We start from the raw sequence: 14,384 nt of genomic DNA, 5'->3' as shown, positions 1-14,384 counted from the left end.
AACCTTTTTTCTGCAACAATCTTATGGTAATTTCTATAGCAACATCACAAGGACAAATCTTACTGTTATGGTGAGCTTCCTGGTTCTTCTAGGTGAAACTTTTCCCCAGGATAACATTATTCCTTGTTTGAAGCTACAGGGGAAGACAAAGTGATTTGCCAGAAAACACCAGAAGATCACTGGCAGAGTCACGGAGAGTGAACTGATTTCTATCACCCTGCCTGATATGCCGACCAGCCAGGAGAGACAAACTCAAGCTTACGTGCTTACATCCAGTCTGACATAATAGTCCCATTCCCTGGGACTGGTATCTCCTTCTTCTTGGATTACTGTCCCAAACACCCTGGAAGGTCTGAAACAAATTCAGGCTCCTAGGAGCATTTACAGAAAAAGTTCTTGGGTTCCAGTCAAGCCGAGCACCTTATATGAAGCCAATACGATCACCAACAAAGCACTTGATTTAGCTGCTCATCAGTTGCACATATTTGTGGGTTTCTGTTGTGTGGGAAGCACACACTCAAAGCTGGTCATGTCCCTTTCTTCCTCTCATGTGATTTTTTGGTGGATTCCTAAGCTGTAACAAGTACTGCAATCCAAGATACATAGATATATTGTGATCTATTGCTTTATTAACTCATTAATACTAATGGAGGGAAAAAAAAACAGTAGCAAGTAAACAAAAGATAAGTCTCCCAGCCAAAGATACACATTCAAAGGATATTTGTGCAGTTGTTATGGTTTAGGAATGGTGCTCCCTAATTCAGTGCCCCCACCGAGACTCTCCCAAACCACCCTCCACTCTCTCACTCCCCCTTCCCTTCCCCCTTCTGCTGCAGCAGGATGGAGTTGAGAATTGGAGGCACAAAAGGTGAAGATCACAGGCTGAGATAAGAACAATTTACTGGAATCAGCAATGAGATAAGAGAACAAACAGTAACAGCAACAATATTAATAACAAAATTATACAAAAGAGTGATTCACGTGCAAAAATACTCACCGCAGACCCCAACACAATGAGCAACGCCAGACGGCTTCCCCTGTGACAGCTTTGTTCAATTGTACTTTCCTGCCCTTATCTTAAGACTAGTGTTCAGACTAAAGTGGTTTGGAGATTTCCAAATTGAAGAAAAGTGTGAACATGTTGACACCATGGAGGGCTACTGCAGAAATTCTTCTTGCCATGCCAAATCACACTCTGGAACTACCTCCTCACACATTTAAGTGCCAGACAAGGCACTTACAATCTTACATCACACCAGTCCAGCTTGTAACCCTTAGAGTCCAGAAATAGGTCTTTTTGGTGTTTCAGCTAACTAAGACGGCTTTTTGTAAAACAGCAAGAAATAATACGGTAAGGTTCAGGCTGATGTCCAATTTGTTGAAATAGTATTAAACCATATCTTTCACAGGAAGGTGAATTTGCCCTCTACCTGCAATTCATGAGACCACAGCCCCTGCCTTCACCCTTTTGCCTTGAGGGACTAAGAACAGGAGCCATCCCTAGAGCTACAAGACCCTGATATGGAGAGCTTGAATGACAGTTTCCCAAAGTAGGGCTGAAAAATGTCTTCATGCCTAAAGCCTTCCCTTTACTTAAAGGATGATTTGTATCTTTAATGCAGTTTCCCATTATGGCAAAAAGCAGACTACATCCAGTGGCTGATAGTCCATTATTTGTACAGTCAGCAAACATCAGCTATTCAAAAAAAAAGGACCAGTGCTGTTTTGAGGCCTATCAATAGGGTTATCACAGGAAAATAAACAACATCATTACTGCAGTCTAGACAGCAGTGACTAGGCCTTAATTGGACTAAAGAACTTGGATTTAAGTACCACAGCTCTAGAAGCTGAGTATGAAAAAGAATCCCCCGAAAATAAGCCAAAAAACAGTTAGAAAATATAACTATGAAGTTTATCTAGATAAATTCAGTTGTTCTCCCTGTACGCCTAAATGAAGCCTCTGCACATGTCAATATAAAGAAGACAAGACCAGAACAAATAAGGGCAATTTGTTTATGAGTAGAAGCTTTATAAAGAGCAAAAATGTGATATAACAAGCTTGAAACTCCGGCTACTTAATATGGATACCTATATACAAGGTGCAGCTCAAAAAGATGAGTTTTGTTATGATCAAAGGGTACAGTTACAGTACAGTTACCAGAGATTCATATGGGATGCCATATTCTTGACAACATAGCTTTTAATTGCCTCAGAAGTTGGCTCATCATCTTTCATGAGTAAAGACACAATAGAGAACGGATATACTATTTCCATTCCAATTTGCTCTCATTTGGTATTCCAGTTGCCTTCACTGGTATACTATCATATTAAATTTATTGAGATAAATCCACTAGTGAATACCTTCATATATATATAAATTCTTAAGGTATTTTTTAAAATCAATTTGCACATCCTTTCACTTGTTCAGCTCAAGTTAACATTAATATATAGCTTGGGCTTAACAGAAGCAATATTTTAAACATTTCCATACCATCTGTTTTTAAAAGGAAAATATTCTCCAGAGTGTGCGCTCAAGTCAGCGGAGGGTATATTAAAGTTAATGAATTTATAAAAATCGACAGAACAAGAGCCTAAAGATAGAGCCATAGACAATTTCCTTACTCAAGGCTCGTGCCGCAGGTGTATTATTGACATGCTTGTCCTCCCCAAATTCTTCAGCCAAAGGTTCCTTATCCAGACTTGGAAGCTCAGCCTGCATGAAACATCTGTGATTTCCTGAAAGGACAATGCTTTTTCCAGAGGAAGCAACTGGCTCAGTTTAAATTTCATTTTGTTTGTTGTGGCTTTCATACAAATTCTGGTATTTGAAAGGTGAATGAAATGCTTGGTGTTTTTCTTGCTTTGATGTGAAGTGTATTTAAGAATTAGACTGTGATGCATGAATCAGTTGTCAATTCTTTTCCTAGATTACCCTTCAGAGAAAGTATGACATCATTAACTTCAACACACAGAAGAGCAGGTTGTTATGATTTTTAAGTGTGTCATTAAAAAAACCTTTTAAGTAGTTATTTAGTCATTGAAAGCATCACTCCCATCCTCCTCATCCTTAAAGAAATTAGAAATTGCAATTAAGCAATCTTTGCCTAATGTAGAAAACTAACTTCTAACAGTGAGGAAACTTTTCAAGATCCCTTCAACTGCACAGTTATCACATTTATCTTAAATTGACAGCACAGATAATATTTTTGTGGAGTTATGCATCAGTAGTTCCAAATTTTCAATGCTGATGAAATATCTCCTGCAACTCTGGAACTCTTTTGGCCATTGAAGAAAGTTTACTATAAACATAATTGCACTTTTCTTTTTAATCTGAGTAATACCTTATGTTCAGCATATTTTGCTGTACAAGGGGATCAGGAACTTACCAGTGTTTCTGCAAAGTCCGTGTTAGATTTATGAGCATAAATGATTATATGTTTTCAAAAGACAAATAATTTTAATGCACTTTTCCTGTTTGTAATTATTCCTAATACAGGTCCATTGCTTCTTTTTAAATTAATCAATAGACAGAGACAGTTTGCCCTTTTGAAGCTGTGGTAATGAATAGCTAGCAGACACATTGATATCTTCCCAACTTGAGATTGTGGCCAGAGAGAAAGTATATATCCCTTCCAACTTAATTGTTTATTTTTTTTCTCATCTGAAAGAAAAAAAATTATTGTAATGTACACTACATGTTGTAGTTCTACCAAGAAGTATTACTTGTGGATAAATCTTGGAAGAGAGGATGTTCCAAATTTCTTGTCCCATATGAATGGCTCTATATAGTACCAGTATTTCTTCAAGTTCCACACTGAAAACAACATTTAATCAACAGCATATGTTTTAGCATCACACTGCAAATATTTGGTTCATGTGACAAACTAATGAAACGAAGAATCTCCTTCAAGGGACAGAAAAGATTGTCATCTTTCCTAAAAAAAAAAAAAAAGGAAAAAAAAAAAAACCAACAGATTTTGTATTCTATTATTAAGCCTCCAAACTAAACCTGCACTGTCATGATGCAGTCTACATGTGGTTAGAAAAATGAAAGTTTGCAGAAGATCTTCCCTTACTCCTAAAAACATGGAAAGACTTTCCAAGTGAAAATCCAGGTTCTAGTAAAATTCAAACAAGAAGAGTTAACTTTTTATAATGGATATAAATCAAGTAATTAGGTAAGACAGAAATAAAATTTTAAAAGGTCCTCTGATTATCTTATTCTCCTGAAGTACAATCCTTTTTTCAGGCTTTTTGGCAGCCTAACAATCTGTTTTCTTGAGGTTGGAGCTCAACTCTGTGTAGTGCCCTCCTGATCCTGAGAATCACTTAGGCCTAGCTGTGTGTTTGCTTCCTGCTCTCCTTAGCCATTTCACTGCTCCTCGGACAGCTTTCTCTCTCAGACATCCCTCCTCTGCCCAAACAATGTGTATAAAAACTTTTTTCTCCTCCTACACTCTCAAGATGATCTCCAGGAATGATTTGCCCCTTTCTCCACAGGTCTCCACTTGAATCCATCACTCTCTTTTTGTAAAGGACCAACACATCACAGCAGCAGAGTAAAAACAAAACACCATCCATCACTGAGCTTCCACCTAACTTTCACTTGTATCTCACTGCATAAAATTGATCATTTTCAAGCACAAAACTAATCCACTAATCCATGTTGATAAAAAAGATTCATCACCAAGACAGTGAAGAAAACAGTCTATATGAGGCCTTTCAAACCTGTGTGTTCAAGGAAATACTGCTGACTTCTGAAACACTGCTGACTGCCCACTGGCACAAAACAGAAAGTATGAGAGGAAAAGGGCTTTGCAAGAAAGAGCTTTCTGAAGTAGGGCTTTGGTCCACAGGTCCAGGCTATTTGACTTATTTGCTACAGTGCCCTTGGTCTGAAGATTTACAAATGCATACAAGTGAGTATATTTTGATTTTCCATGGTTGACATCATATTATTCCCCCCACAACATGCCAAGACAAGGACTAACATGTCTAGTCCATTAAACATACAACAGAACATTTATTATTTCCTAAAGTTTAATACAAATTTCTCAACATCACCAGGGGGAAGGAAGTATCATAAAACCAGAAAACAATACCATGAGATATAACTAAGCCCTCAAGTTTTGCATTCTTCTGAGCATAGATACAATCTTAACTTTGCAGGAAAAGGAAGAAAGTTGTGAAGATTTTTCACAGATCCAATCTCAGCTTGCTTTATGAAGTTGAAAAATGAATTGAGAATGAAAATATACTGCTAAAAGAAAGGGGGGAAAAAAAGGGGTACTGTTGTTTCATTCTTCTCCTCCCTTTAGCCTTGTCTCCAGCTCAGAAGCATTTGATCACACCAGAAAGACAGTGAACCTATTCTTCTACAAACATCATCAGCAATTAACAGGAGAATAAAACAATAGAAAACTTTGATAGTCCCCTTCTATCTGTGGGATAAATCAAAGTTCCCAAACTTCTCTGGAGCACTGAACCACTCCTGGAATCTTGTGGACCATCTATGTGGGACTTGTCACATGCTGGGGAGTTAGCAGTCATGTGAGGTCACACAGCAAGGAAGAAACATTGCAGCAGAAGATACTGATGGCAGACTACAACAGCCACCACGTTAGTTCATAAACATTGTATTTCCATGCAGTTCTGCAGATCTGCTCCAGAAAACTTAATATGGCCTTCCAAACCATCAGGGTATTAGAGGTGAGGTACCAAACACCAACAAATTTCTATCCTGTAAATGTGCTGTATAGAATAGCAATGATAGTGAGAACCAGGACTCATACCTGAGCTTTATTCCAAATTTTGCCACAGATACCTGCATCAGCAATTACTTAACTTACCTTTTCATCACTTTTTTTGGAAAAACAGGCTGGACTGCATGGTGTCTTCATCATCCACCCATTCCTCCCATTGTGACTGGAGGAGATGTTTTGTTTTTCCAGGGTCATTGTGATGTAAAAAGTCCATAAAAGAAATAACAGAAATAATATTTACAGATGTATTCAAAATTGTAATATATAGTGAAGTATTTTGAAGAGTGTGGATCTAAGTCATTGGAACAATCCAAATATTACATATATTACATATATATACAAATATTTACATATATATACAAATATATATATATGTACTTATGTACATATATACTTATGTACTATCAGTCTAGTCTGATACAATTCTTACATTATTTTTGGTTGCTGATAACTTTCCTAAATTAATGTTTTTACTCTTGGTATGCTGAGATCCCATAATTATTTCCATGACTCCAGCATAACTGAGAGTGGTGATTTCTAATTGCGTGATTTCTAATGCTTGCTAAGAAGCAAGAAAGAATTTAAGGGTGCAAAATGGCGCAGCTGTGCTAGTGAAATCAGAACACTACATAGCAGAGTATTTCCGATCATTTCAGTCACTAGGTAACCTTTCTGTCCCATCCTGATTGGATTTAATTAAAGTTCTTTCTTGTAAGTTTAGCTTCCAAGTTTGGCCACAGCAAGAACAGCTTTGCCATTTTTAACTGATGCCTGACTTGCTTCAGCGAGTTCAAAGTGCATCAGCCCAACTCTTTCAGCCACACCAGTCACTCAGCACCCATCACACTGACGGTCAGGTTAAACCAGAATGACGTGACTCTGCTTTTCCTTTCAGAGCCCTCCACGGGCTCTAGATTCTCACCTAATGGAAAATGATTTGCCACTCAAACTTTCCCAAAGAGTGAAATCCACAGCCTCAGTAGTGACCTAAAGCATTCTGGCAAGCCAAGGGAAAGGTCTAGACTGACTTTTGAAGGATGCCTTGAGAAGTCTCTGTTCCTACAGAAGAACTGCAAGGGGGGCATCAGGCACGCATCCGAGGATGCCCGGGGCTTAGAGTGGCCTAAAGCAGCCTGCTGGCACATCAGGCACAACCAGAGTGGCCACCTGTAGATTGCCTGCAAGACAGCATTGCATCCTGAGGGCAGCATCCTCATGGTCACCTGCCAAAAGCCATGCAGGACAGTGCTTCTACAGTGACTCTGTCTTTAGAGGGATTCCTCTGGCAGAAATGTCAAATGGCCGTGTGTCCCTGGGGCTTCAAGTCTGAAGGCAAAGCTCCCTTTCTTTCATGCCCTTTGTCATACTAAAGTCAAATATTATTTTTAAAAAACATGAATGTTCTGTACCTGTAATATAAAATTATCTACATTGCCTGTAGTACTGGAATAACTCACAAACCTGTGGGGCAAACATGTAAAAACAACCCTAATATTTTAGTTATCCCTTGTACTTCACAGTAAATCAGTATAATCTGTCTTTTATTAGGTTGGATGCTGTGGCAAGAAAAAAAAACTTATTTGGCTTTTAAGCACTTTGAAGTGAGTACTTTGAAGCCTCAGTAAGTGATAATCAAGAAAAATGGCTCTAACAACTTGTGATAAATATTCTCTATATATTTAAGCAGGATTACTTGTGAAGCCTCAGAAATTAAAATGATTATATATAGCCTTACTTAAGACTTGAGTTTAATAAAGCATATGATATTAGTTTTCAAAATCCTGTCTTTTGGAGCTGAGGTAGCTACAGCAATGCCAGTCAAATGAGCTCTTCTGTGAGTAGTAGAACCAATGAAAAATGGTCCCCTTCCACCCCTAAATGAAGCAAGAGAGCATATGCAATGTGGATACTCTAAAGTTAGACTTTGCCCATTGCTGTCTAGTAAAATATGGAGCATTTCCTTTCTGCCTACCCTTTCCTCAGCAGCACACAAATCTATGTCTCTTTCCTCCATGAAGTCCCTAATTTTTCACAACTTGAAGGAAAGATAGTAGTGTCAAAATGGCAGATGGACAGACAATGCCACAGCATGTCTCTTCCAAAAACCTTGAAATCAGCTTAAAAAATAACTTCTTTTAAGTAGTCCATTCAACTAGAATTACTACCAGAGGTTTGAATGTCATAAAAGTAATTACAATTTTTACCATGGTGTGATTCCAGAATTTCTTGTTTGGTTATTAAAAAAAAAAATTTAACATCTCATGAAATCTCAAACCTCTTGGCAGGTATAAGGATTTTCTATAAACTTCAGCATATTGTTTGTCTTGTAAAATCACATTATTTAGCAAGAACAAATTAATTTCTCTGTAACATTTCTCCATCTTCGAGCACAAGAGCCATCTTTCTGATTATCACTACTAGACCATGGAACTCAGGTACTCTTGTACCAATATTTCCAAACTGTGCTTTAATAATTGTCAGCTGATCTAGCATTTCTTGAAATGCTAAAAAAACCCAAAAAAAACAACAAAAGAAAAACCTTAGCATAAGAAGGCAAGGAGACTATGAGTTCTAAGTAATAAATAATTCAGCTTTTTGACATCTGGGGAATTTCAAATTTACTGAAGTTTGCAAGAAACAAAGAAGCAATTGTTTTGCAAGTGTACATCTTTCCAAGTATTCTCCAAGTGTTTTCACACAACACAAGGGCCATTTTTAGTTCTTCTGTCTGTCAAGCTTACACATCGTAGACAAGTATTATAACAGCAGTTTTGCATCTAAGAAAAACTGTTCTTGAAGATTAGTAACAAATGTATATAAAAAAGCTGAATTGGATGCCTAATGCTCACAGCTAATTGCTTTGGTTTTTAACACTTCTCATTCAACAATGACATGTTTCCTTTCCACTCTTTAGAACCGGTACCAGAGCCTAGAGTTATGATAAATACCTATCAAAAGTACTGCAAAAAGAAGCCCACTTGTACCTTTCCAGACAACTGATCCCTCTATTGAAATATGCTGGGGAAAATATTTTGTAAAATATTTTGAGTAGCACATAAAAATAACACTTAGAAGCTACCATATGGGAACTAACACAATGCAGGTAGTCCCTTGGGGGAATCAATCTACCTCATTTAGGAATTTATCTTGGTTTTTCCAAACCTTTATATTGTAGCATTTTTTTTTTTTTTTAACTGAGCCCAATTATAAATATCTGTAATACGTCCTTTTTGACTAGAGGCTTTTATTTCAGGTATTGCATGACAGAATTTTCAAAAAGAAAGCACCTCATTTCAGCATTCATCAGACAACTGTGGTTGCTCACAAACAGTTTTTTGATGCAGTAATCTTAATTAGAACAGCAACTATTAAATTCAACACCCCAAGCTTCAAGCTCTGACTGGATTACCAAATAGATTTGAAAACTTCCTGCTGCAAGTAAGGCCAGCCACAACACCCAAGCCATCAATCTGAACAGAGCCTGAATACATCTCAGCACTGGGCATTTTCAGAGATCGCCAAATGGCCAACATGGATGTCTTTTCTGAAGAAGTTTCTCTCGGCTCAGGGAGAAAGAGAGACAGCAGCACGTGCACGTAACCGTAGACAGGAGAGGGCTTTTGTAGACAGACCTCTCCTGAGCCTGGCAGCGAGAGCAGCAGTTGCTGCAACATCATCAGCCCATTGACTTTCAGCAGGCTGGAGGAGGGCTGAAAGAAAATAGACTTGCTTAATGCAAGGATTTCTTCACCAGGACAGGATAAAAATGGAAGTGTTTCTGTGCAAATATTTTCAGAATATTCATCAACCTGAATTTGAATTGGTAGGACTATATTAAACAAGGTATCAGTAAAAGAACACGTCACTTAAAAATAAGACTTTCTGAGCACAGACATACTGTTTGAAATGTTTGGATGTCAGAATAGCTGAATACTGCATTCACCACCCTGAGACTTACAAAGCATGCAGGAGGAAACAAAACCATCCTAGAAAATTTAAGAGGGAAATGGAGGATATTCACCATTTTGCAAAAGACTATCCCAAAGGTTTTTTTGTGGCGAAGTCACATTTAAGAACTCAAAACAGTCATCAGAAATAGGTCTTACAAAAGTGACAGATCATTTGTTTTCCAGCAATGCCTTTGATTCATAAATCATTTCCTTTATCAGTTCTGCTATGGGCAATTCCCACATTTGACAATTGCAACATTCACTGAGAGACTCTGAAGAAAACAAAAGTCCACCAAGACAGCCATCAATTTCTGCTCTTCAGAATTAGGGAAAGTAGATTGGTTTTACCCCTCTTACTGTATTTTAACGTAATTAATGTGCTTCTGTGATATGGAAATTAAAACATTCAAAACTATAAATATTTAAGTTAATATTTAAATAGGTAACTCCTTACAGAGCCTCCTTTTTTCCAGCAATGCATGAGCTCCCTTGTCCCCTCACCATACAACTATGTGAGATTCAGTGTCTGCAATTTAAAAAATAACCAGCAGACTGGACTGAAAGAATTTTAGCTATTGTAAAGGCTGGGCAAAACATATTTGAGGTAATTTGCAGTTCTAGGATGTTTCCACCTATTGCATTTTCTCTGCATTCAAAGGCAAGTTTTTGAGCTAAGGAAAAGGCAAGACTGAATTGGCCCTAAGTATATGTCAAAAGTGCTTTTTTATGACAAAGAATGGCAGTTATGAATGATAACTACTGAATATTTTTTTAAGAATTCGTTATAACATATATTATGTGATTCCAATTATTAGTGAAAATTGTTTATCCATCCTTCCTGCACACAATGAATGCTTGGAAAGAAATTACAATAAATTTTAACTTGTTCATAATTCCTCTTTAGGATTCATCTATTAGAAAGCAGAGGCCACAATTTTGGAGTGTTGAGTTAAATGTCAAAGTAAAAGTAGTGTCTTTCGCATTGCAAGCCAGAAAATCAATATTTTGGGGGGTTTCACCAATAAATATCTGCACCTCTTGAGAATGACAGTTCAAATTCTTCCCACTTCCCTAATGTATGTGGCTGATAGGAATCTGAGAATGGTATCCCAAAAAACAGTGAGAGCAACATTCCACCTGCATATATGAACTATCTGGATTTGGTGGGAGAAAATGTGGTGCTGTTTACACCAAAATGTCATGTAGCCACCTCAGCTAGACATTCTTGTGGAGATTCAGGAGCAAGGGAAAGAGTAACAGGAACAACACTCCTTGTTTCTTTTTGCCAAGTAAAACTGAGAGGTTAGGGCAATCAGTAGTAATTATGGTTGGTAAGGGTTTTATTGGGTAATATGATAGCATTTTCCTCTACAGTGCAAATTAGAAATGTTCATTCTTTTGGAAAACTTATTAATAACAGCTATTTGGAATTAACTTTAAATATGTCTGGACAGACATAAAAGTTTATTGCATATGTTATCTTAAACTAACCAATAATTCATATACAGTGTTTGGTTTCATGGTTGGAACTACCCTGTTAAAATTGAACTCTTCTTGCATCTGAAACAGACCTGGACTTGTGCAATAAAATCAAAGCAGCACTTCTACCATCTAATACTTCATCTCTGGCAAATGGTTCTTCAGATTTTTCAGAAAGTTTCTTTTATGTTGAAGCTGGAACTGCCACTCTGCCTCTGAGTTTTTGTGACATGAAAAGAACACAGTCCAGGCAATTTTTCTCAGGTTATCACAGAATTCAATGGGAAACAGAAAATTACCTAATGAATCTTATACCTTGGCAGATTTGGGACTATCTTATGTGAAATAAAACTTCAAGTATCCATGGGAAAATGTGACTGAGATGTAGTTTATGTACTTATTCCCACTATGCTTAATCACTAGGAGCTGGCAGAAAGTATTATCACCTAAATCCAGATTAAACAAGTTTGGTCAGAGATCTTGTGAAATATCTGAAATGATGAGGATGATGGCAAGGATGATGAGGATGATAACAATAACAACAATACCATCATCTACCACCACACTAATGACTCAAAACCCATCACCTAGTTGATGCTGATATTATCAATCTTTTCAGTTCTATGTTTAAGTTATAAAAAATGGATAATATTACCCGGCTCTTAAAATTGATGAAGACATGTAAACTAGTCCTAAAATGAAATAAGGATTTGAGATTTTAAATCCAATCTAACCAGACTAAAACCCGTAAACTATCATTGCTCCTTACCAAATACCTTTAACTGATTCTGTCCCAAAAATTCCTAACTCTTACATCAATAATATTAACCATTACAGATCTCCTATCAAGACTGATATTATATTATTTTTGCGGGGGGAGTGGTCCCGAGTGCAGGGGAGCCGGCCAGAGTAACAACACGAACACCGATACGATTTGAGCATTGTTCTCCACTTTATTGTTTACTTTCACAAACTTATATCTACTTTGCAAACATTCACGCCCTATTCCCATGAGGCAGCCTCTAAGCAGCGGGGGAGCCGACCAGTGTATAACTTTGCCAAGGATTTTCAAGGCTGCCTGCTGCCAGGTGTCTTCCAGGCCTGCCTGAAGCCTGAGGCCAGTTCAGGGGTTCTTCCTCAGCAACCCTGGGTTGGCCAGACTTTCCTGGGGTATCATATGCCCCTGTTCCACAAGGAATCCCTCTACATATTACTTCATTATTTTTTTTTCTAGATTGTGCCCTCAGTCAGGTAGTAGCAACTATTCTTTCCGTAAGCAATGTACTGTTTTCCTACCCTATGTATAAGACTCACCTGTACTTATAGGATGCCTGTGTTTTGGAATAATTTCTCTTTTCTTCATTTAGCAAGATCAAAAATTGATTTTAAAAATTCGGTGTGATATAAAACTCAAGTTTTGTGTATAACTCCCTTTGCAACACTCTTGATGTTGCAAACTGTATCAGTGGCTTCCAGTACAGCAACACACATCAATCAACATTCTTTTAATTATTCTACAGCAGGCTGAATGACTTCAAGGATACTGTAAAATCCAGTTAAGTACTCTAACATGAAACAGAATTAAGACAAAATATAAAGGTCAAAACAAAGTCTTGCCTAGCCACCTTCTTAGCCTCTTTAGTAGGAATTATTTGGCCTCCTATTCACCCCTTACTTGTTGTGTATTGATTCCCAGTTGAAACTAAATATTATTGGAGGAGTATAATTGCTGTGTTCCTGCCAGAGATGACTGGCTGTTTAGTTTATATTTCCATGCTTGGTTTCATAAACTCACAATTGCTCCCATTTGAAATCAGGTCAGTGTCAAACACCTTCCTAAAACATACAGTGAAATAAGTGCCAAATATTGCTTGACATTATTGCAAAGACATTACTGGTTATGTGGGTTAAGTTTCCATGCTGTGTGTGCCAAAACCAAAATGAATAATAAGTATACCATGTGAAATAATGACAAAATTAAAACAGTTTTGTGGCTAGCATCATTTGGTTACAGGATCAAAGCAAAAATATTACTGGATGCCAAAAGATCAAGATCTTTCGTCGTAGCAGAACCATGAGCAATGAACAAATAAACATGTTAGTGGAACTATTAAGGACGGCCAAAATCTACATTGCTAAAAAAATCTGCAGAAACCCCCAGTGTTCACAATTACTTGTTAATGAAAAGTTCACAAAATAGAGAAAGGGTCTTGTTTGTTTCTTTGTTTTTCCAAACCTCATTGAATACAAAATTTCCCCAGTTGTCCTGGCATCCTTCTATGGCTACGATCTGGAAGGAATAATCTTTCTCAGATACTTCCTTAAATTATCTCACTTTAAATGATAACACAGAATGCTTATGATAGCCCAGTGTAGTTGCAGGTTTTGTTTCTTTGTCCAGCTATGCTGTGAGTCCTCAACATCTGATTTCTAAATGCTTTTAAATCACATGCTAATTTTTCCCCACTTTGCCCAGAACTTTATAATCTTTCATTGAGAGTAAAGCTTTAAGGCTCTTGTCTGACAGTTGATAAAATATTATACAGTGTACAATTGTATGTAATTGGCTATTATACAATAATTCACTGTGAGATGAAGGAAATCCCTACCACCTCAGGGAATTATTCTGTACATGGAACTGATACAGATTTTATCTACAAATTTGTCCATTCTGCTACTATGGTGTCTGCTTTTTTTTGAAAAAATACTGAAAAAAGTAACTACATGATTTACAAAAACTGTTTCCTTGATTGTTGCACTGGCTGATTCTCACTTACTGACCGGTTTTGCCCTCCCCTGTTCCTCTTGCAGCACTGCTCCTTCCAGCAGTTTGGACACAGTTCTACAGGCACTCAGGGCAGGCAGGCAAAAGGGGATGCAGCACTCAGCAGGTACTGGTTTACAGGCAAGGGGGAGCTGTAAAAATGTGTAAGCACATGCAAAGTCATGCACAGACTGAGCATATAATCATCACAGAATGGCAGCATGAGAAATTAAACGTCTGGTGGGAGAAAAGAAAATAACAAAATGTATCTCACATCATAACATTGTCCAACTCACAAAAAATATTCAGCTTGATAAGAAGCAGAAAGGTTGAGGTATTTTTAAAAAGTGGCAAAGATGTATTAGGGAGATGGAGGGAAGGACAGGAGGGAGGAAGGGGGAAGGGGGAAGGGGGAAGGGGGAAGGAGAA

Source organism: Corvus kubaryi, unplaced genomic scaffold (assembly GCF_017639235.1).
Source record: "Corvus kubaryi isolate FWS band 111438036 unplaced genomic scaffold, C.kubaryi_AGA036_p1.0 68, whole genome shotgun sequence".
Taxonomy (NCBI): Eukaryota; Metazoa; Chordata; class Aves; order Passeriformes; family Corvidae; genus Corvus; species Corvus kubaryi.
This window is presented reverse-complemented; position numbering follows the sequence as displayed.